Source organism: Equus asinus, chromosome 2 (assembly GCF_041296235.1).
Source record: "Equus asinus isolate D_3611 breed Donkey chromosome 2, EquAss-T2T_v2, whole genome shotgun sequence".
Lineage (NCBI taxonomy): Eukaryota > Metazoa > Chordata > Mammalia > Perissodactyla > Equidae > Equus > Equus asinus.
Genome location: NC_091791.1, coordinates 75,485,029 through 75,507,341, shown reverse-complemented (window position 1 = coordinate 75,507,341; position 22,313 = coordinate 75,485,029). Strand labels below are relative to the sequence as shown.

Genomic DNA, 22,313 nt, shown 5'->3' with positions numbered 1-22,313 from the left:
TTCCGACGGCACCGCGTCCCGTCGTCGGGGACGCCGCCTCTCGTCGGGACGTGTTGGCCTGCCGTCGGTCCTCCCGTCCCAGGCACGAGGCGGCGAACTCCCCCAAAGGCAGAGATTTTGGCACCTGCGTCCTCGGCTGCTGGGTCCGGCCCCAAGCAGGCACGCGGCCCGCAGGTGCCGGGCGAATGTCGGCGGAAAGCACTATGCTCACAGGGAAGGACGGCAGACGATGAGCGCGCACCAACCAGTGCCGCGCTCCGTGCTGAGCGGTGTGCTCCGTGCTCCCGCTTCCGTGCTCGCAACAACGCCACCGACGAGGCACTAACGGGACCCCCTTTCCAACCAGATGAGGCAACTGCCGCTCAGGGAGGGCGAGTCCCTCGCAGGAACGGCGGCCCTTGCTGCCGAGCCTTCGTTTGAGACCAAGCCTCCGGGCCCGCACTCTGGGAAACTTACGGAGACACAGCCCCAGTTCTCCCAGCAGAACACGCTCACCGGAGGTCAGATTGGGGGAGCCGTCGGAACCAGAACCACCCAGGGCGCTACCCTGCAGGGAGCGACGCGCGGCCCGCCCCGCCCCGCCGCCGCCCCGCCACCCCGCCATCCCGGGCAAGCAGGAAGCAGGCCACAGGTGCCCTGGGTCTGCTCTGGCAGGGAAAGTGGGGCCCACGGGAAAAGGGAAACACGAGGATATTCGCTCCCAGGATGATTGCTGAACGGTGAGAGGATGGAGGTTGAGGTCCTCTCTTCCTGCTGTGCCCGCATGTCCCAGCTTCTCCACAGCGAGCAACTATTGCTTTCTGTCCGCGGTGGGGAAGAGACGGCTTACCTTGATGAATTCCCCCCTTGAAAATGTAAAAGTCCGTGCGATCTGAGGCAAGTCTCCCCTCTCCTCCTCCCTGTCATCCCGGCTCTCCTCCCCTGGAGCAAACTCCCCTCCCGCTTTCCCGGATCCCCTTTCCGCGATAGTCTGCGCGGACACAGGCAGGGGAAGAGCAGACTTTCAAAGCTGCCCGAGCCGCACGAAATGAAAGCTGAAGCCAAGGAGCCAGGAAGGGCTGGCCGCTGAGGACGGAAATGTCCTCTCGGGGGACTCGTCCACTCCCTCTGGCAGACAGAGGCCAGGAGGGGGGCAGGACAGAGTGAGGCACCTGAGTGAGGGGACACCAAAACCCTGGGCGAGCGCAGCCAGATTCCTAATCCTTCCATCCAGTCTGTTCAGAATCAAAACGGATGCGAGGGATCCACGAGGAGCCAGACACCGACCTTTCAAACGAAGGCAGGACCCCCCGCCCCCACCCCCCAAAAGACAAAAGCGAAGACGGAGACGGAGTTGGATCCCAGCCGGGGAGCGGGGGGAGGCGCTTGAAACTTAGACACTTGGGGAAGGGGACGTCTTTAAGGCAAGACAACACAAAAGGACCCGTACCAACTCCGGTGCGGAAACGAGGGTTTCTCGCGAACGACGGTATCAAGGACAGCCAGGTGCCGACTTGGAGAAGCTGACACACGGCGCAGGCATCAGAAAATCCAGAAGCCGTCCCGCTTGGGATGGATGGCCAGGCCCGGAAGGCTCCTGTCGAGCCCAGTGGGCCCCGTCCTTCTGTAGGTGCTGTTTGGAGAAGCCTGATCCGGGGTCTTTCCTAGATGGGCTCTGGAAGACGGATGGGCTGCCGGCAGCTTGCCGAAGCTGTCCGGGCCTCCGCAGCCCGGAGCGGGATCCGTTCCATCGCACACCACGACTCGACCAACTGCTTGGGGGCCGCGCCGGCCGAGTGGACCGCTAGGGTCTCTCAGGAGCCTGGCGGGTGGGAAGAGGCCGCCGAGGACAGAGGGAGCCCGCCGGACGAGGGCGGCGTCGGGGGCACGGCCACGCGGGGCCGGCCCCGGTTGGCCCTGGGTTCCCGTGGGGCCGCGAGGTGGAAGGGCTGGGCGGCGGCCGCGGCCGCGGGGCACTCGCGCGGCTGGACAGCGGTGGGGGCGTGGCGGGGCGATGGGGCGACCGGTGAGGAGGGAGGAGGGGCGGGAGGAGCATGGAGGGAGCGGCGCTGGGGGCGGGGGGGGGGGGGGGGGGCAAAAGGAGAGGGAGGCGGCGGGAGGCAAAAGCCTACAGCACCCGGTATTCCCAGGCGGTCTCCCATCCAAGTACTAACCAGGCCCGACCCTGCTTAGCTTCCGAGATCAGACGAGATCGGGCGCGTTCAGGGTGGTATGGCCGTAGACGCTGGTGGCTGCCGCCGGCGCCCCTAAGAAGCCTCGCGCGCGCGCGCGCGCGCGCGCTGTCGCCTGGTCCCTGTGACGCGCCGTCGCCTGGCCCCTGTGACGCGCGCGCCCGAGCCCCTGTGACGCGCACCGGACGCCCGCGTCCCCTGCGCCCCGCGCTCCGCCGCCTGCCGCCTGCCTGCCACTGCCTCCCGCCACCGCCGCCGCCGCCGCCGCCGCGGCCAGCCAAACCCTGCCCTGCCCTGCCCTGCCCTGCCCTGCCCTGCCCTGCCGCCCGCCCAGGGCGCGGGAGGCCTCGGGCACCCCGGGGACTGTGGGCGGGCGGGGCGCAAGTCTAGGCGCTCTCCCAAGCCGGCCCCGGACGCTCCAGGCCTCCTGTCCGCCCGCATCCCGGCGACGGGTCGCAGGACATCCGGCTGCTCTGCTCGGGGCCAGGTGGCCCGGGGCGTCGGGCGCGTCGGCGCGTCGGCGCGTCGGCGCGTCGGGGCCCCGGGCCCGCGAGGCCCCTCCGGCCCGAGGCGCCTCCCAACGAACCCGGGCCCAACAACCCCCGGCGGCCGCCGCTCCGGCCCGGCCCCAACTTGCCCAAATCCAGCTGGAGCCACCGGCGCGACCAGAGGGCATCACCGGAAACCCCTCCGGGGCGGGCGGCGGGGCGCGGGGAGACCAGGGCGGGCCACCCTTCCCCGCCCCGCCCCGCGCCCCGCCCACGGGACCCGGACCGCGCCCTCAACCCCAGGCCCCCGCGGCCACCCTGGACAGCTCCTGACTGACCGACCTGAGAGACACAGAGACAGAGACAGAGACAGAGAGATTGAGAGGATCCGAGACACGGACCCAGACAGACACCCACCGGGACAGACACACAGACGCTCACGCTGACGCAGAGAGGCCCTGCCCAAGAGGCAGCTTCCCCACAGGAGGGCGGTGGTGCTTGAGCTGGGCCCGGGCAAGGAGGCGGGGGCCCTGGGGCTGGCGATCACCCCTGGGGCCCTGGGACGTGCAGACAGGGTCTCAGGAGTGCAGCGCTCCTGGGATCCCTGTCCCGCGACCCGGACGCCCAGGAGCCACGGACTGGCAGCCGGGCTCGGGCTCGCTCTCGCTCTCGCTCTCGCTCTCGCTCTCGCTCTCGCTCTGTGTGTGTGCGTTTTTGTGTGCGCCTGCGTGTCTGTGTCTGTTTGTGTGTTTCTTTCCTTCTCTCTTCGCCTCTTCGTTCTGGCTCTTTTCCTCTTTCTGCGGGGCGCCCCCGGACTTCCTGAGTTGACAGAACGACCAGCCAGAAAAGTCAGGACACGGAGAACTTCGCCCGAGAAACCAACGCAATCTACCAGACGTACAGAACCCCCTCCCCGACGACCACAGCGTCCACAGTCTGCTCGAGTGCAGGTAGGGACATTACCCAGGGTCTCCCACAGGTTAGGTCACCCGTTGAGTCTCCTTAGTTTTACCAAGATGGCTAGCGCGCCGAGGATGGACGGATGAGCGCAACGGTGTGATTACGGGGAGGGAAACGCACGTCCGAACACCCGTTGGTGCCTCCCGACGTCACCGGTATCCCCGTCCCGAGACCTCTGGGCTTCAGGGTTCTGGGCCGCAGCCCTCTCCCGTCGTCCACCCGGGATCCAGTGCGCACGATGTCTGCACTGCCCAGCTCAAGAGTTTGGGCCCTGTGGGCGTTCTTGGATCCCGTTGGAAAGGGGACCTCGGGACGCGAGGGAGAGGAAAGGGGCGGGGGGGGGGGGGGGGGGGGGGGCGGGCCGGGGGGAAAGAGAGCGACGACGCCATCAACGCATGTCTGACCAGGACCTGGGCTGTGCCAGGCTCTCCATTTCCGACGGCACCGCGTCCCGTCGTCGGGGACGCCGCCTCTCGTCGGGACGTGTTGGCCTGCCGTCGGTCCTCCCGTCCCAGGCACGAGGCGGCGAACTCCCCCAAAGGCAGAGATTTTGGCACCTGCGTCCTCGGCTGCTGGGTCCGGCCCCAAGCAGGCACGCGGCCCGCAGGTGCCGGGCGAATGTCGGCGGAAAGCACTATGCTCACAGGGAAGGACGGCAGACGATGAGCGCGCACCAACCAGTGCCGCGCTCCGTGCTGAGCGGTGTGCTCCGTGCTCCCGCTTCCGTGCTCGCAACAACGCCACCGACGAGGCACTAACGGGACCCCCTTTCCAACCAGATGAGGCAACTGCCGCTCAGGGAGGGCGAGTCCCTCGCAGGAACGGCGGCCCTTGCTGCCGAGCCTTCGTTTGAGACCAAGCCTCCGGGCCCGCACTCTGGGAAACTTACGGAGACACAGCCCCAGTTCTCCCAGCAGAACACGCTCACCGGAGGTCAGATTGGGGGAGCCGTCGGAACCAGAACCACCCAGGGCGCTACCCTGCAGGGAGCGACGCGCGGCCCGCCCCGCCCCGCCGCCGCCCCGCCACCCCGCCATCCCGGGCAAGCAGGAAGCAGGCCACAGGTGCCCTGGGTCTGCTCTGGCAGGGAAAGTGGGGCCCACGGGAAAAGGGAAACACGAGGATATTCGCTCCCAGGATGATTGCTGAACGGTGAGAGGATGGAGGTTGAGGTCCTCTCTTCCTGCTGTGCCCGCATGTCCCAGCTTCTCCACAGCGAGCAACTATTGCTTTCTGTCCGCGGTGGGGAAGAGACGGCTTACCTTGATGAATTCCCCCCTTGAAAATGTAAAAGTCCGTGCGATCTGAGGCAAGTCTCCCCTCTCCTCCTCCCTGTCATCCCGGCTCTCCTCCCCTGGAGCAAACTCCCCTCCCGCTTTCCCGGATCCCCTTTCCGCGATAGTCTGCGCGGACACAGGCAGGGGAAGAGCAGACTTTCAAAGCTGCCCGAGCCGCACGAAATGAAAGCTGAAGCCAAGGAGCCAGGAAGGGCTGGCCGCTGAGGACGGAAATGTCCTCTCGGGGGACTCGTCCACTCCCTCTGGCAGACAGAGGCCAGGAGGGGGGCAGGACAGAGTGAGGCACCTGAGTGAGGGGACACCAAAACCCTGGGCGAGCGCAGCCAGATTCCTAATCCTTCCATCCAGTCTGTTCAGAATCAAAACGGATGCGAGGGATCCAGGAGGAGCCAGACACCGACCTTTCAAACGAAGGCAGGACCCCCCGCCCCCACCCCCCAAAAGACAAAAGCGAAGACGGAGACGGAGTTGGATCCCAGCCGGGGAGCGGGGGGAGGCGCTTGAAACTTAGACACTTGGGGAAGGGGACGTCTTTAAGGCAAGACAACACAAAAGGACCCGTACCAACTCCGGTGCGGAAACGAGGGTTTCTCGCGAACGACGGTATCAAGGACAGCCAGGTGCCGACTTGGAGAAGCTGACACACGGCGCAGGCATCAGAAAATCCAGAAGCCGTCCCGCTTGGGATGGATGGCCAGGCCCGGAAGGCTCCTGTCGAGCCCAGTGGGCCCCGTCCTTCTGTAGGTGCTGTTTGGAGAAGCCTGACCCGGGGTCTTTCCTAGATGGGCTCTGGAAGACGGATGGGCTGCCGGCAGCTTGCCGAAGCTGTCCGGGCCTCCGCAGCCCGGAGCGGGATCCGTTCCATCGCACACCACGACTCGACCAACTGCTTGGGGGCCGCGCCGGCCGAGTGGACCGCTAGGGTCTCTCAGGAGCCTGGCGGGTGGGAAGAGGCCGCCGAGGACAGAGGGAGCCCGCCGGACGAGGGCGGCGTCGGGGGCACGGCCACGCGGGGCCGGCCCCGGTTGGCCCTGGGTTCCCGTGGGGCCGCGAGGTGGAAGGGCTGGGCGGCGGCCGCGGCCGCGGGGCACTCGCGCGGCTGGACAGCGGTGGGGGCGTGGCGGGGCGATGGGGCGACCGGTGAGGAGGGAGGAGGGGCGGGGGGAGCATGGAGGGAGCGGCGCTGGGGGCGGGGGGGGGGGGGGGCAAAAGGAGAGGGAGGCGGCGGGAGGCAAAAGCCTACAGCACCCGGTATTCCCAGGCGGTCTCCCATCCAAGTACTAACCAGGCCCGACCCTGCTTAGCTTCCGAGATCAGACGAGATCGGGCGCGTTCAGGGTGGTATGGCCGTAGACGCTGGTGGCTGCCGCCGGCGCCCCTAAGAAGCCTCGCGCGCGCGCGCGCGCGCGCTGTCGCCTGGTCCCTGTGACGCGCCGTCGCCTGGCCCCTGTGACGCGCGCGCCCGAGCCCCTGTGACGCGCACCGGACGCCCGCGTCCCCTGCGCCCCGCGCTCCGCCGCCTGCCGCCTGCCTGCCACTGCCTCCCGCCACCGCCGCCGCCGCCGCCGCCGCGGCCAGCCAAACCCTGCCCTGCCCTGCCCTGCCCTGCCCTGCCCTGCCCTGCCGCCCGCCCAGGGCGCGGGAGGCCTCGGGCACCCCGGGGACTGTGGGCGGGCGGGGCGCAAGTCTAGGCGCTCTCCCAAGCCGGCCCCGGACGCTCCAGGCCTCCTGTCCGCCCGCATCCCGGCGACGGGTCGCAGGACATCCGGCTGCTCTGCTCGGGGCCAGGTGGCCCGGGGCGTCGGGCGCGTCGGCGCGTCGGCGCGTCGGCGCGTCGGGGCCCCGGGCCCGCGAGGCCCCTCCGGCCCGAGGCGCCTCCCAACGAACCCGGGCCCAACAACCCCCGGCGGCCGCCGCTCCGGCCCGGCCCCAACTTGCCCAAATCCAGCTGGAGCCACCGGCGCGACCAGAGGGCATCACCGGAAACCCCTCCGGGGCGGGCGGCGGGGCGCGGGGAGACCAGGGCGGGCCACCCTTCCCCGCCCCGCCCCGCGCCCCGCCCACGGGACCCGGACCGCGCCCTCAACCCCAGGCCCCGCGGCCACCCTGGACAGCTCCTGACTGACCGACCTGAGAGACACAGAGACAGAGACAGAGACAGAGAGATTGAGAGGATCCGAGACACGGACCCAGACAGACACCCACCGGGACAGACACACAGACGCTCACGCTGACGCAGAGAGGCCCTGCCCAAGAGGCAGCTTCCCCACAGGAGGGCGGTGGTGCTTGAGCTGGGCCCGGGCAAGGAGGCGGGGGCCCTGGGGCTGGCGATCACCCCTGGGGCCCTGGGACGTGCAGACAGGGTCTCAGGAGTGCAGCGCTCCTGGGATCCCTGTCCCGCGACCCGGACGCCCAGGAGCCACGGACTGGCAGCCGGGCTCGGGCTCGCTCTCGCTCTCGCTCTCGCTCTCGCTCTCGCTCTCGCTCTGTGTGTGTGCGTTTTTGTGTGCGCCTGCGTGTCTGTGTCTGTTTGTGTGTTTCTTTCCTTCTCTCTTCGCCTCTTCGTTCTGGCTCTTTTCCTCTTTCTGCGGGGCGCCCCCGGACTTCCTGAGTTGACAGAACGACCAGCCAGAAAAGTCAGGACACGGAGAACTTCGCCCGAGAAACCAACGCAATCTACCAGACGTACAGAACCCCCTCCCCGACGACCACAGCGTCCACAGTCTGCTCGAGTGCAGGTAGGGACATTACCCAGGGTCTCCCACAGGTTAGGTCACCCGTTGAGTCTCCTTAGTTTTACCAAGATGGCTAGCGCGCCGAGGATGGACGGATGAGCACAACGGTGTGATTACGGGGAGGGAAACGCACGTCCGAACACCCGTTGGTGCCTCCCGACGTCACCGGTATCCCCGTCCCGAGACCTCTGGGCTTCAGGGTTCTGGGCCGCAGCCCTCTCCCGTCGTCCACCCGGGATCCAGTGCGCACGATGTCTGCACTGCCCAGCTCAAGAGTTTGGGCCCTGTGGGCGTTCTTGGATCCCGTTGGAAAGGGGACCTCGGGACGCGAGGGAGAGGAAAGGGGCGGGGGTGGGGGGGTGGGGGGGGCGGGCTGGGGGAAAGAGAGCGACGACGCCATCAACGCATGTCTGACCAGGACCTGGGCTGTGCCAGGCTCTCCATTTCCGACGGCACCGCGTCCCGTCGTCGGGGACGCCGCCTCTCGTCGGGACGTGTTGGCCTGCCGTCGGTCCTCCCGTCCCAGGCACGAGGCGGCGAACTCCCCCAAAGGCAGAGATTTTGGCACCTGCGTCCTCGGCTGCTGGGTCCGGCCCCAAGCAGGCACGCGGCCCGCAGGTGCCGGGCGAATGTCGGCGGAAAGCACTATGCTCACAGGGAAGGACGGCAGACGATGAGCGCGCACCAACCAGTGCCGCGCTCCGTGCTGAGCGGTGTGCTCCGTGCTCCCGCTTCCGTGCTCGCAACAACGCCACCGACGAGGCACTAACGGGACCCCCTTTCCAACCAGATGAGGCAACTGCCGCTCAGGGAGGGCGAGTCCCTCGCAGGAACGGCGGCCCTTGCTGCCGAGCCTTCGTTTGAGACCAAGCCTCCGGGCCCGCACTCTGGGAAACTTACGGAGACACAGCCCCAGTTCTCCCAGCAGAACACGCTCACCGGAGGTCAGATTGGGGGAGCCGTCGGAACCAGAACCACCCAGGGCGCTACCCTGCAGGGAGCGACGCGCGGCCCGCCCCGCCCCGCCGCCGCCCCGCCACCCCGCCATCCCGGGCAAGCAGGAAGCAGGCCACAGGTGCCCTGGGTCTGCTCTGGCAGGGAAAGTGGGGCCCACGGGAAAAGGGAAACACGAGGATATTCGCTCCCAGGATGATTGCTGAACGGTGAGAGGATGGAGGTTGAGGTCCTCTCTTCCTGCTGTGCCCGCATGTCCCAGCTTCTCCACAGCGAGCAACTATTGCTTTCTGTCCGCGGTGGGGAAGAGACGGCTTACCTTGATGAATTCCCCCCTTGAAAATGTAAAAGTCCGTGCGATCTGAGGCAAGTCTCCCCTCTCCTCCTCCCTGTCATCCCGGCTCTCCTCCCCTGGAGCAAACTCCCCTCCCGCTTTCCCGGATCCCCTTTCCGCGATAGTCTGCGCGGACACAGGCAGGGGAAGAGCAGACTTTCAAAGCTGCCCGAGCCGCACGAAATGAAAGCTGAAGCCAAGGAGCCAGGAAGGGCTGGCCGCTGAGGACGGAAATGTCCTCTCGGGGGACTCGTCCACTCCCTCTGGCAGACAGAGGCCAGGAGGGGGGCAGGACAGAGTGAGGCACCTGAGTGAGGGGACACCAAAACCCTGGGCGAGCGCAGCCAGATTCCTAATCCTTCCATCCAGTCTGACAGAATCAAAACGGATGCGAGGGATCCACGAGGAGCCAGACACCGACCTTTCAAACGAAGGCAGGACCCCCCGCCCCCACCCCCCAAAAGACAAAAGCGAAGACGGAGACGGAGTTGGATCCCAGCCGGGGAGCGGGGGGAGGCGCTTGAAACTTAGACACTTGGGGAAGGGGACGTCTTTAAGGCAAGACAACACAAAAGGACCCGTACCAACTCCGGTGCGGAAACGAGGGTTTCTCGCGAACGACGGTATCAAGGACAGCCAGGTGCCGACTTGGAGAAGCTGACACACGGCGCAGGCATCAGAAAATCCAGAAGCCGTCCCGCTTGGGATGGATGGCCAGGCCCGGAAGGCTCCTGTCGAGCCCAGTGGGCCCCGTCCTTCTGTAGGTGCTGTTTGGAGAAGCCTGACCCGGGGTCTTTCCTAGATGGGCTCTGGAAGACGGATGGGCTGCCGGCAGCTTGCCGAAGCTGTCCGGGCCTCCGCAGCCCGGAGCGGGATCCGTTCCATCGCACACCACGACTCGACCAACTGCTTGGGGGCCGCGCCGGCCGAGTGGACCGCTAGGGTCTCTCAGGAGCCTGGCGGGTGGGAAGAGGCCGCCGAGGACAGAGGGAGCCCGCCGGACGAGGGCGGCGTCGGGGGCACGGCCACGCGGGGCCGGCCCCGGTTGGCCCTGGGTTCCCGTGGGGCCGCGAGGTGGAAGGGCTGGGCGGCGGCCGCGGCCGCGGGGCACTCGCGCGGCTGGACAGCGGTGGGGGCGTGGCGGGGCGATGGGGCGACCGGTGAGGAGGGAGGAGGGGCGGGAGGAGCATGGAGGGAGCGGCGCTGGGGGCGGGGGGGGGGGGGGCAAAAGGAGAGGGAGGCGGCGGGAGGCAAAAGCCTACAGCACCCGGTATTCCCAGGCGGTCTCCCATCCAAGTACTAACCAGGCCCGACCCTGCTTAGCTTCCGAGATCAGACGAGATCGGGCGCGTTCAGGGTGGTATGGCCGTAGACGCTGGTGGCTGCCGCCGGCGCCCCTAAGAAGCCTCGCGCGCGCGCGCGCGCGCGCTGTCGCCTGGTCCCTGTGACGCGCCGTCGCCTGGCCCCTGTGACGCGCGCGCCCGAGCCCCTGTGACGCGCACCGGACGCCCGCGTCCCCTGCGCCCCGCGCTCCGCCGCCTGCCGCCTGCCTGCCACTGCCTCCCGCCACCGCCGCCGCCGCCGCCGCCGCGGCCAGCCAAACCCTGCCCTGCCCTGCCCTGCCCTGCCCTGCCCTGCCCTGCCGCCCGCCCAGGGCGCGGGAGGCCTCGGGCACCCCGGGGACTGTGGGCGGGCGGGGCGCAAGTCTAGGCGCTCTCCCAAGCCGGCCCCGGACGCTCCAGGCCTCCTGTCCGCCCGCATCCCGGCGACGGGTCGCAGGACATCCGGCTGCTCTGCTCGGGGCCAGGTGGCCCGGGGCGTCGGGCGCGTCGGCGCGTCGGCGCGTCGGCGCGTCGGGGCCCCGGGCCCGCGAGGCCCCTCCGGCCCGAGGCGCCTCCCAACGAACCCGGGCCCAACAACCCCCGGCGGCCGCCGCTCCGGCCCGGCCCCAACTTGCCCAAATCCAGCTGGAGCCACCGGCGCGACCAGAGGGCATCACCGGAAACCCCTCCGGGGCGGGCGGCGGGGCGCGGGGAGACCAGGGCGGGCCACCCTTCCCCGCCCCGCCCCGCGCCCCGCCCACGGGACCCGGACCGCGCCCTCAACCCCAGGCCCCGCGGCCACCCTGGACAGCTCCTGACTGACCGACCTGAGAGACACAGAGACAGAGACAGAGACAGAGAGATTGAGAGGATCCGAGACACGGACCCAGACAGACACCCACCGGGACAGACACACAGACGCTCACGCTGACGCAGAGAGGCCCTGCCCAAGAGGCAGCTTCCCCACAGGAGGGCGGTGGTGCTTGAGCTGGGCCCGGGCAAGGAGGCGGGGGCCCTGGGGCTGGCGATCACCCCTGGGGCCCTGGGACGTGCAGACAGGGTCTCAGGAGTGCAGCGCTCCTGGGATCCCTGTCCCGCGACCCGGACGCCCAGGAGCCACGGACTGGCAGCCGGGCTCGGGCTCGCTCTCGCTCTCGCTCTCGCTCTCGCTCTCGCTCTCGCTCTGTGTGTGTGCGTTTTTGTGTGCGCCTGCGTGTCTGTGTCTGTTTGTGTGTTTCTTTCCTTCTCTCTTCGCCTCTTCGTTCTGGCTCTTTTCCTCTTTCTGCGGGGCGCCCCCGGACTTCCTGAGTTGACAGAACGACCAGCCAGAAAAGTCAGGACACGGAGAACTTCGCCCGAGAAACCAACGCAATCTACCAGACGTACAGAACCCCCTCCCCGACGACCACAGCGTCCACAGTCTGCTCGAGTGCAGGTAGGGACATTACCCAGGGTCTCCCACAGGTTAGGTCACCCGTTGAGTCTCCTTAGTTTTACCAAGATGGCTAGCGCGCCGAGGATGGACGGATGAGCGCAACGGTGTGATTACGGGGAGGGAAACGCACGTCCGAACACCCGTTGGTGCCTCCCGACGTCACCGGTATCCCCGTCCCGAGACCTCTGGGCTTCAGGGTTCTGGGCCGCAGCCCTCTCCCGTCGTCCACCCGGGATCCAGTGCGCACGATGTCTGCACTGCCCAGCTCAAGAGTTTGGGCCCTGTGGGCGTTCTTGGATCCCGTTGGAAAGGGGACCTCGGGACGCGAGGGAGAGGAAAGGGGCGGGGGTGGGGGGGTGGGGGGGGCGGGCTGGGGGAAAGAGAGCGACGACGCCATCAACGCATGTCTGACCAGGACCTGGGCTGTGCCAGGCTCTCCATTTCCGACGGCACCGCGTCCCGTCGTCGGGGACGCCGCCTCTCGTCGGGACGTGTTGGCCTGCCGTCGGTCCTCCCGTCCCAGGCACGAGGCGGCGAACTCCCCCAAAGGCAGAGATTTTGGCACCTGCGTCCTCGGCTGCTGGGTCCGGCCCCAAGCAGGCACGCGGCCCGCAGGTGCCGGGCGAATGTCGGCGGAAAGCACTATGCTCACAGGGAAGGACGGCAGACGATGAGCGCGCACCAACCAGTGCCGCGCTCCGTGCTGAGCGGTGTGCTCCGTGCTCCCGCTTCCGTGCTCGCAACAACGCCACCGACGAGGCACTAACGGGACCCCCTTTCCAACCAGATGAGGCAACTGCCGCTCAGGGAGGGCGAGTCCCTCGCAGGAACGGCGGCCCTTGCTGCCGAGCCTTCGTTTGAGACCAAGCCTCCGGGCCCGCACTCTGGGAAACTTACGGAGACACAGCCCCAGTTCTCCCAGCAGAACACGCTCACCGGAGGTCAGATTGGGGGAGCCGTCGGAACCAGAACCACCCAGGGCGCTACCCTGCAGGGAGCGACGCGCGGCCCGCCCCGCCCCGCCGCCGCCCCGCCACCCCGCCATCCCGGGCAAGCAGGAAGCAGGCCACAGGTGCCCTGGGTCTGCTCTGGCAGGGAAAGTGGGGCCCACGGGAAAAGGGAAACACGAGGATATTCGCTCCCAGGATGATTGCTGAACGGTGAGAGGATGGAGGTTGAGGTCCTCTCTTCCTGCTGTGCCCGCATGTCCCAGCTTCTCCACAGCGAGCAACTATTGCTTTCTGTCCGCGGTGGGGAAGAGACGGCTTACCTTGATGAATTCCCCCCTTGAAAATGTAAAAGTCCGTGCGATCTGAGGCAAGTCTCCCCTCTCCTCCTCCCTGTCATCCCGGCTCTCCTCCCCTGGAGCAAACTCCCCTCCCGCTTTCCCGGATCCCCTTTCCGCGATAGTCTGCGCGGACACAGGCAGGGGAAGAGCAGACTTTCAAAGCTGCCCGAGCCGCACGAAATGAAAGCTGAAGCCAAGGAGCCAGGAAGGGCTGGCCGCTGAGGACGGAAATGTCCTCTCGGGGGACTCGTCCACTCCCTCTGGCAGACAGAGGCCAGGAGGGGGGCAGGACAGAGTGAGGCACCTGAGTGAGGGGACACCAAAACCCTGGGCGAGCGCAGCCAGATTCCTAATCCTTCCATCCAGTCTGTTCAGAATCAAAACGGATGCGAGGGATCCAGGAGGAGCCAGACACCGACCTTTCAAACGAAGGCAGGACCCCCCGCCCCCACCCCCCAAAAGACAAAAGCGAAGACGGAGACGGAGTTGGATCCCAGCCGGGGAGCGGGGGGAGGCGCTTGAAACTTAGACACTTGGGGAAGGGGACGTCTTTAAGGCAAGACAACACAAAAGGACCCGTACCAACTCCGGTGCGGAAACGAGGGTTTCTCGCGAACGACGGTATCAAGGACAGCCAGGTGCCGACTTGGAGAAGCTGACACACGGCGCAGGCATCAGAAAATCCAGAAGCCGTCCCGCTTGGGATGGATGGCCAGGCCCGGAAGGCTCCTGTCGAGCCCAGTGGGCCCCGTCCTTCTGTAGGTGCTGTTTGGAGAAGCCTGACCCGGGGTCTTTCCTAGATGGGCTCTGGAAGACGGATGGGCTGCCGGCAGCTTGCCGAAGCTGTCCGGGCCTCCGCAGCCCGGAGCGGGATCCGTTCCATCGCACACCACGACTCGACCAACTGCTTGGGGGCCGCGCCGGCCGAGTGGACCGCTAGGGTCTCTCAGGAGCCTGGCGGGTGGGAAGAGGCCGCCGAGGACAGAGGGAGCCCGCCGGACGAGGGCGGCGTCGGGGGCACGGCCACGCGGGGCCGGCCCCGGTTGGCCCTGGGTTCCCGTGGGGCCGCGAGGTGGAAGGGCTGGGCGGCGGCCGCGGCCGCGGGGCACTCGCGCGGCTGGACAGCGGTGGGGGCGTGGCGGGGCGATGGGGCGACCGGTGAGGAGGGAGGAGGGGCGGGAGGAGCATGGAGGGAGCGGCGCTGGGGGCGGGGGGGGGGGGGGGGGGCAAAAGGAGAGGGAGGCGGCGGGAGGCAAAAGCCTACAGCACCCGGTATTCCCAGGCGGTCTCCCATCCAAGTACTAACCAGGCCCGACCCTGCTTAGCTTCCGAGATCAGACGAGATCGGGCGCGTTCAGGGTGGTATGGCCGTAGACGCTGGTGGCTGCCGCCGGCGCCCCTAAGAAGCCTCGCGCGCGCGCGCGCGCGCGCTGTCGCCTGGTCCCTGTGACGCGCCGTCGCCTGGCCCCTGTGACGCGCGCGCCCGAGCCCCTGTGACGCGCACCGGACGCCCGCGTCCCCTGCGCCCCGCGCTCCGCCGCCTGCCGCCTGCCTGCCACTGCCTCCCGCCACCGCCGCCGCCGCCGCCGCCGCGGCCAGCCAAACCCTGCCCTGCCCTGCCCTGCCCTGCCCTGCCCTGCCCTGCCGCCCGCCCAGGGCGCGGGAGGCCTCGGGCACCCCGGGGACTGTGGGCGGGCGGGGCGCAAGTCTAGGCGCTCTCCCAAGCCGGCCCCGGACGCTCCAGGCCTCCTGTCCGCCCGCATCCCGGCGACGGGTCGCAGGACATCCGGCTGCTCTGCTCGGGGCCAGGTGGCCCGGGGCGTCGGGCGCGTCGGCGCGTCGGGGCCCCGGGCCCGCGAGGCCCCTCCGGCCCGAGGCGCCTCCCAACGAACCCGGGCCCAACAACCCCCGGCGGCCGCCGCTCCGGCCCGGCCCCAACTTGCCCAAATCCAGCTGGAGCCACCGGCGCGACCAGAGGGCATCACCGGAAACCCCTCCGGGGCGGGCGGCGGGGCGCGGGGAGACCAGGGCGGGCCACCCTTCCCCGCCCCGCCCCGCGCCCCGCCCACGGGACCCGGACCGCGCCCTCAACCCCAGGCCCCGCGGCCACCCTGGACAGCTCCTGACTGACCGACCTGAGAGACACAGAGACAGAGACAGAGACAGAGAGATTGAGAGGATCCGAGACACGGACCCAGACAGACACCCACCGGGACAGACACACAGACGCTCACGCTGACGCAGAGAGGCCCTGCCCAAGAGGCAGCTTCCCCACAGGAGGGCGGTGGTGCTTGAGCTGGGCCCGGGCAAGGAGGCGGGGGCCCTGGGGCTGGCGATCACCCCTGGGGCCCTGGGACGTGCAGACAGGGTCTCAGGAGTGCAGCGCTCCTGGGATCCCTGTCCCGCGACCCGGACGCCCAGGAGCCACGGACTGGCAGCCGGGCTCGGGCTCGCTCTCGCTCTCGCTCTCGCTCTCGCTCTCGCTCTCGCTCTGTGTGTGTGCGTTTTTGTGTGCGCCTGCGTGTCTGTGTCTGTTTGTGTGTTTCTTTCCTTCTCTCTTCGCCTCTTCGTTCTGGCTCTTTTCCTCTTTCTGCGGGGCGCCCCCGGACTTCCTGAGTTGACAGAACGACCAGCCAGAAAAGTCAGGACACGGAGAACTTCGCCCGAGAAACCAACGCAATCTACCAGACGTACAGAACCCCCTCCCCGACGACCACAGCGTCCACAGTCTGCTCGAGTGCAGGTAGGGACATTACCCAGGGTCTCCCACAGGTTAGGTCACCCGTTGAGTCTCCTTAGTTTTACCAAGATGGCTAGCGCGCCGAGGATGGACGGATGAGCGCAACGGTGTGATTACGGGGAGGGAAACGCACGTCCGAACACCCGTTGGTGCCTCCCGACGTCACCGGTATCCCCGTCCCGAGACCTCTGGGCTTCAGGGTTCTGGGCCGCAGCCCTCTCCCGTCGTCCACCCGGGATCCAGTGCGCACGATGTCTGCACTGCCCAGCTCAAGAGTTTGGGCCCTGTGGGCGTTCTTGGATCCCGTTGGAAAGGGGACCTCGGGACGCGAGGGAGAGGAAAGGGGCGGGGGTGGGGGGGTGGGGGGGGCGGGCTGGGGGAAAGAGAGCGACGACGCCATCAACGCATGTCTGACCAGGACCTGGGCTGTGCCAGGCTCTCCATTTCCGACGGCACCGCGTCCCGTCGTCGGGGACGCCGCCTCTCGTCGGGACGTGTTGGCCTGCCGTCGGTCCTCCCGTCCCAGGCACGAGGCGGCGAACTCCCCCAAAGGCAGAGATTTTGGCACCTGCGTCCTCGGCTGCTGGGTCCGGCCCCAAGCAGGCACGCGGCCCGCAGGTGCCGGGCGAATGTCGGCGGAAAGCACTATGCTCACAGGGAAGGACGGCAGACGATGAGCGCGCACCAACCAGTGCCGCGCTCCGTGCTGAGCGGTGTGCTCCGTGCTCCCGCTTCCGTGCTCGCAACAACGCCACCGACGAGGCACTAACGGGACCCCCTTTCCAACCAGATGAGGCAACTGCCGCTCAGGGAGGGCGAGTCCCTCGCAGGAACGGCGGCCCTTGCTGCCGAGCCTTCGTTTGAGACCAAGCCTCCGGGCCCGCACTCTGGGAAACTTACGGAGACACAGCCCCAGTTCTCCCAGCAGAACACGCTCACCGGAGGTCAGATTGGGGGAGCCGTCGGAACCAGAACCACCCAGGGCGCTACCCTGCAGGGAGCGACGCGCGGCCCGCCCCGCCCCGCCGCCGCCCCGCCACCCCGCCATCCCGGGCAAGCAGGAAGCAGGCCACAGGTGCCCTGGGTCTGCTCTGGCAGGGAAAGTGGGGCCCACGGGAAAAGGGAAACACGAGGATATTCGCTCCCAGGATGATTGCTGAACGGTGAGAGGATGGAGGTTGAGGTCCTCTCTTCCTGCTGTGCCCGCATGTCCCAGCTTCTCCACAGCGAGCAACTATTGCTTTCTGTCCGCGGTGGGGAAGAGACGGCTTACCTTGATGAATTCCCCCCTTGAAAATGTAAAAGTCCGTGCGATCTGAGGCAAGTCTCCCCTCTCCTCCTCCCTGTCATCCCGGCTCTCCTCCCCTGGAGCAAACTCCCCTCCCGCTTTCCCGGATCCCCTTTCCGCGATAGTCTGCGCGGACACAGGCAGGGGAAGAGCAGACTTTCAAAGCTGCCCGAGCCGCACGAAATGAAAGCTGAAGCCAAGGAGCCAGGAAGGGCTGGCCGCTGAGGACGGAAATGTCCTCTCGGGGGACTCGTCCACTCCCTCTGGCAGACAGAGGCCAGGAGGGGGGCAGGACAGAGTGAGGCACCTGAGTGAGGGGACACCAAAACCCTGGGCGAGCGCAGCCAGATTCCTAATCCTTCCATCCAGTCTGTTCAGAATCAAAACGGATGCGAGGGATCCAGGAGGAGCCAGACACCGACCTTTCAAACGAAGGCAGGACCCCCCGCCCCCACCCCCCAAAAGACAAAAGCGAAGACGGAGACGGAGTTGGATCCCAGCCGGGGAGCGGGGGGAGGCGCTTGAAACTTAGACACTTGGGGAAGGGGACGTCTTTAAGGCAAGACAACACAAAAGGACCCGTACCAACTCCGGTGCGGAAACGAGGGTTTCTCGCGAACGACGGTATCAAGGACAGCCAGGTGCCGACTTGGAGAAGCTGACACACGGCGCAGGCATCAGAAAATCCAGAAGCCGTCCCGCTTGGGATGGATGGCCAGGCCCGGAAGGCTCCTGTCGAGCCCAGTGGGCCCCGTCCTTCTGTAGGTGCTGTTTGGAGAAGCCTGACCCGGGGTCTTTCCTAGATGGGCTCTGGAAGACGGATGGGCTGCCGGCAGCTTGCCGAAGCTGTCCGGGCCTCCGCAGCCCGGAGCGGGATCCGTTCCATCGCACACCACGACTCGACCAACTGCTTGGGGGCCGCGCCGGCCGAGTGGACCGCTAGGGTCTCTCAGGAGCCTGGCGGGTGGGAAGAGGCCGCCGAGGACAGAGGGAGCCCGCCGGACGAGGGCGGCGTCGGGGGCACGGCCACGCGGGGCCGGCCCCGGTTGGCCCTGGGTTCCCGTGGGGCCGCGAGGTGGAAGGGCTGGGCGGCGGCCGCGGCCGCGGGGCACTCGCGCGGCTGGACAGCGGTGGGGGCGTGGCGGGGCGATGGGGCGACCGGTGAGGAGGGAGGAGGGGCGGGAGGAGCATGGAGGGAGCGGCGCTGGGGGCGGGGGGGGGGGGGGGGGCAAAAGGAGAGGGAGGCGGCGGGAGGCAAAAGCCTACAGCACCCGGTATTCCCAGGCGGTCTCCCATCCAAGTACTAACCAGGCCCGACCCTGCTTAGCTTCCGAGATCAGACGAGATCGGGCGCGTTCAGGGTGGTATGGCCGTAGACGCTGGTGGCTGCCGCCGGCGCCCCTAAGAAGCCTCGCGCGCGCGCGCGCGCGCGCTGTCGCCTGGTCCCTGTGACGCGCCGTCGCCTGGCCCCTGTGACGCGCGCGCCCGAGCCCCTGTGACGCGCACCGGACGCCCGCGTCCCCTGCGCCCCGCGCTCCGCCGCCTGCCGCCTGCCTGCCACTGCCTCCCGCCACCGCCGCCGCCGCCGCCGCCGCGGCCAGCCAAACCCTGCCCTGCCCTGCCCTGCCCTGCCCTGCCCTGCCCTGCCGCCCGCCCAGGGCGCGGGAGGCCTCGGGCACCCCGGGGACTGTGGGCGGGCGGGGCGCAAGTCTAGGCGCTCTCCCAAGCCGGCCCCGGACGCTCCAGGCCTCCTGTCCGCCCGCATCCCGGCGACGGGTCGCAGGACATCCGGCTGCTCTGCTCGGGGCCAGGTGGCCCGGGGCGTCGGGCGCGTCGGCGCGTCGGCGCGTCGGCGCGTCGGGGCCCCGGGCCCGCGAGGCCCCTCCGGCCCGAGGCGCCTCCCAACGAACCCGGGCCCAACAACCCCCGGCGGCCGCCGCTCCGGCCCGGCCCCAACTTGCCCAAATCCAGCTGGAGCCACCGGCGCGACCAGAGGGCATCACCGGAAACCCCTCCGGGGCGGGCGGCGGGGCGCGGGGAGACCAGGGCGGGCCACCCTTCCCCGCCCCGCCCCGCGCCCCGCCCACGGGACCCGGACCGCGCCCTCAACCCCAGGCCCCGCGGCCACCCTGGACAGCTCCTGACTGACCGACCTGAGAGACACAGAGACAGAGACAGAGACAGAGAGATTGAGAGGATCCGAGACACGGACCCAGACAGACACCCACCGGGACAGACACACAGACGCTCACGCTGACGCAGAGAGGCCCTGCCCAAGAGGCAGCTTCCCCACAGGAGGGCGGTGGTGCTTGAGCTGGGCCCGGGCAAGGAGGCGGGGGCCCTGGGGCTGGCGATCACCCCTGGGGCCCTGGGACGTGCAGACAGGGTCTCAGGAGTGCAGCGCTCCTGGGATCCCTGTCCCGCGACCCGGACGCCCAGGAGCCACGGACTGGCAGCCGGGCTCGGGCTCGCTCTCGCTCTCGCTCTCGCTCTCGCTCTCGCTCTGTGTGTGTGCGTTTTTGTGTGCGCCTGCGTGTCTGTGTCTGTTTGTGTGTTTCTTTCCTTCTCTCTTCGCCTCTTCGTTCTGGCTCTTTTCCTCTTTCTGCGGGGCGCCCCCGGACTTCCTGAGTTGACAGAACGACCAGCCAGAAAAGTCAGGACACGGAGAACTTCGCCCGAGAAACCAACGCAATCTACCAGACGTACAGAACCCCCTCCCCGACGACCACAGCGTCCACAGTCTGCTCGAGTGCAGGTAGGGACATTACCCAGGGTCTCCCACAGGTTAGGTCACCCGTTGAGTCTCCTTAGTTTTACCAAGATGGCTAGCGCGCCGAGGATGGACGGATGAGCGCAACGGTGTGATTACGGGGAGGGAAACGCACGTCCGAACACCCGTTGGTGCCTCCCGACGTCACCGGTATCCCCGTCCCGAGACCTCTGGGCTTCAGGGTTCTGGGCCGCAGCCCTCTCCCGTCGTCCACCCGGGATCCAGTGCGCACGATGTCTGCACTGCCCAGCTCAAGAGTTTGGGCCCTGTGGGCGTTCTTGGATCCCGTTGGAAAGGGGACCTCGGGACGCGAGGGAGAGGAAAGGGGCGGGGGTGGGGGGGTGGGGGGGGCGGGCTGGGGGAAAGAGAGCGACGACGCCATCAACGCATGTCTGACCAGGACCTGGGCTGTGCCAGGCTCTCCATTTCCGACGGCACCGCGTCCCGTCGTCGGGGACGCCGCCTCTCGTCGGGACGTGTTGGCCTGCCGTCGGTCCTCCCGTCCCAGGCACGAGGCGGCGAACTCCCCCAAAGGCAGAGATTTTGGCACCTGCGTCCTCGGCTGCTGGGTCCGGCCCCAAGCAGGCACGCGGCCCGCAGGTGCCGGGCGAATGTCGGCGGAAAGCACTATGCTCACAGGGAAGGACGGCAGACGATGAGCGCGCACCAACCAGTGCCGCGCTCCGTGCTGAGCGGTGTGCTCCGTGCTCCCGCTTCCGTGCTCGCAACAACGCCACCGACGAGGCACTAACGGGACCCCCTTTCCAACCAGATGAGGCAACTGCCGCTCAGGGAGGGCGAGTCCCTCGCAGGAACGGCGGCCCTTGCTGCCGAGCCTTCGTTTGAGACCAAGCCTCCGGGCCCGCACTCTGGGAAACTTACGGAGACACAGCCCCAGTTCTCCCAGCAGAACACGCTCACCGGAGGTCAGATTGGGGGAGCCGTCGGAACCAGAACCACCCAGGGCGCTACCCTGCAGGGAGCGACGCGCGGCCCGCCCCGCCCCGCCGCCGCCCCGCCACCCCGCCATCCCGGGCAAGCAGGAAGCAGGCCACAGGTGCCCTGGGTCTGCTCTGGCAGGGAAAGTGGGGCCCACGGGAAAAGGGAAACACGAGGATATTCGCTCCCAGGATGATTGCTGAACGGTGAGAGGATGGAGGTTGAGGTCCTCTCTTCCTGCTGTGCCCGCATGTCCCAGCTTCTCCACAGCGAGCAACTATTGCTTTCTGTCCGCGGTGGGGAAGAGACGGCTTACCTTGATGAATTCCCCCTTGAAAATGTAAAAGTCCGTGCGATCTGAGGCAAGTCTCCCCTCTCCTCCTCCCTGTCATCCCGGCTCTCCTCCCCTGGAGCAAACTCCCCTCCCGCTTTCCCGGATCCCCTTTCCGCGATAGTCTGCGCGGACACAGGCAGGGGAAGAGCAGACTTTCAAAGCTGCCCGAGCCGCACGAAATGAAAGCTGAAGCCAAGGAGCCAGGAAGGGCTGGCCGCTGAGGACGGAAATGTCCTCTCGGGGGACTCGTCCACTCCCTCTGGCAGACAGAGGCCAGGAGGGGGGCAGGACAGAGTGAGGCACCTGAGTGAGGGGACACCAAAACCCTGGGCGAGCGCAGCCAGATTCCTAATCCTTCCATCCAGTCTGTTCAGAATCAAAACGGATGCGAGGGATCCAGGAGGAGCCAGACACCGACCTTTCAAACGAAGGCAGGACCCCCCGCCCCCACCCCCCAAAAGACAAAAGCGAAGACGGAGACGGAGTTGGATCCCAGCCGGGGAGCGGGGGGAGGCGCTTGAAACTTAGACACTTGGGGAAGGGGACGTCTTTAAGGCAAGACAACACAAAAGGACCCGTACCAACTCCGGTGCGGAAACGAGGGTTTCTCGCGAACGACGGTATCAAGGACAGCCAGGTGCCGACTTGGAGAAGCTGACACACGGCGCAGGCATCAGAAAATCCAGAAGCCGTCCCGCTTGGGATGGATGGCCAGGCCCGGAAGGCTCCTGTCGAGCCCAGTGGGCCCCGTCCTTCTGTAGGTGCTGTTTGGAGAAGCCTGACCCGGGGTCTTTCCTAGATGGGCTCTGGAAGACGGATGGGCTGCCGGCAGCTTGCCGAAGCTGTCCGGGCCTCCGCAGCCCGGAGCGGGATCCGTTCCATCGCACACCACGACTCGACCAACTGCTTGGGGGCCGCGCCGGCCGAGTGGACCGCTAGGGTCTCTCAGGAGCCTGGCGGGTGGGAAGAGGCCGCCGAGGACAGAGGGAGCCCGCCGGACGAGGGCGGCGTCGGGGGCACGGCCACGCGGGGCCGGCCCCGGTTGGCCCTGGGTTCCCGTGGGGCCGCGAGGTGGAAGGGCTGGGCGGCGGCCGCGGCCGCGGGGCACTCGCGCGGCTGGACAGCGGTGGGGGCGTGGCGGGGCGATGGGGCGACCGGTGAGGAGGGAGGAGGGGCGGGAGGAGCATGGAGGGAGCGGCGCTGGGGGCGGGGGGGGGGGGGGGGGGGCAAAAGGAGAGGGAGGCGGCGGGAGGCAAA

General features: G+C 68.1%; 5 non-coding genes across 5 annotated transcripts; all 5 read right to left on the bottom strand.

Moving 5' to 3' along the window:
- Nucleotides 1–2,104: 2,104 nt before the first annotated feature.
- On the bottom strand, nt 2,105–2,223 carry LOC139044707 (5S ribosomal RNA). The gene has a single exon (XR_011501779.1). It is a non-coding gene; the product is annotated as a 5S ribosomal RNA (ribosomal RNA).
- Nucleotides 2,224–6,153: 3,930 nt separating this feature from the next.
- LOC139044706 (5S ribosomal RNA) lies at nt 6,154–6,272 on the bottom strand. Its single transcript, XR_011501778.1, has one exon. It is a non-coding gene; the product is annotated as a 5S ribosomal RNA (ribosomal RNA).
- A 3,923-nt stretch (nt 6,273–10,195) lies between these two features.
- On the bottom strand, nt 10,196–10,314 carry LOC139044705 (5S ribosomal RNA). The gene has a single exon (XR_011501777.1). It is a non-coding gene; the product is annotated as a 5S ribosomal RNA (ribosomal RNA).
- A 3,928-nt stretch (nt 10,315–14,242) lies between these two features.
- On the bottom strand, nt 14,243–14,361 carry LOC139044704 (5S ribosomal RNA). Its single transcript, XR_011501776.1, has one exon. It is a non-coding gene; the product is annotated as a 5S ribosomal RNA (ribosomal RNA).
- A 3,911-nt stretch (nt 14,362–18,272) lies between these two features.
- LOC139044703 (5S ribosomal RNA) lies at nt 18,273–18,391 on the bottom strand. The gene has a single exon (XR_011501775.1). It is a non-coding gene; the product is annotated as a 5S ribosomal RNA (ribosomal RNA).
- Between the last annotated feature and the right edge of the window lie 3,922 nt (nt 18,392–22,313).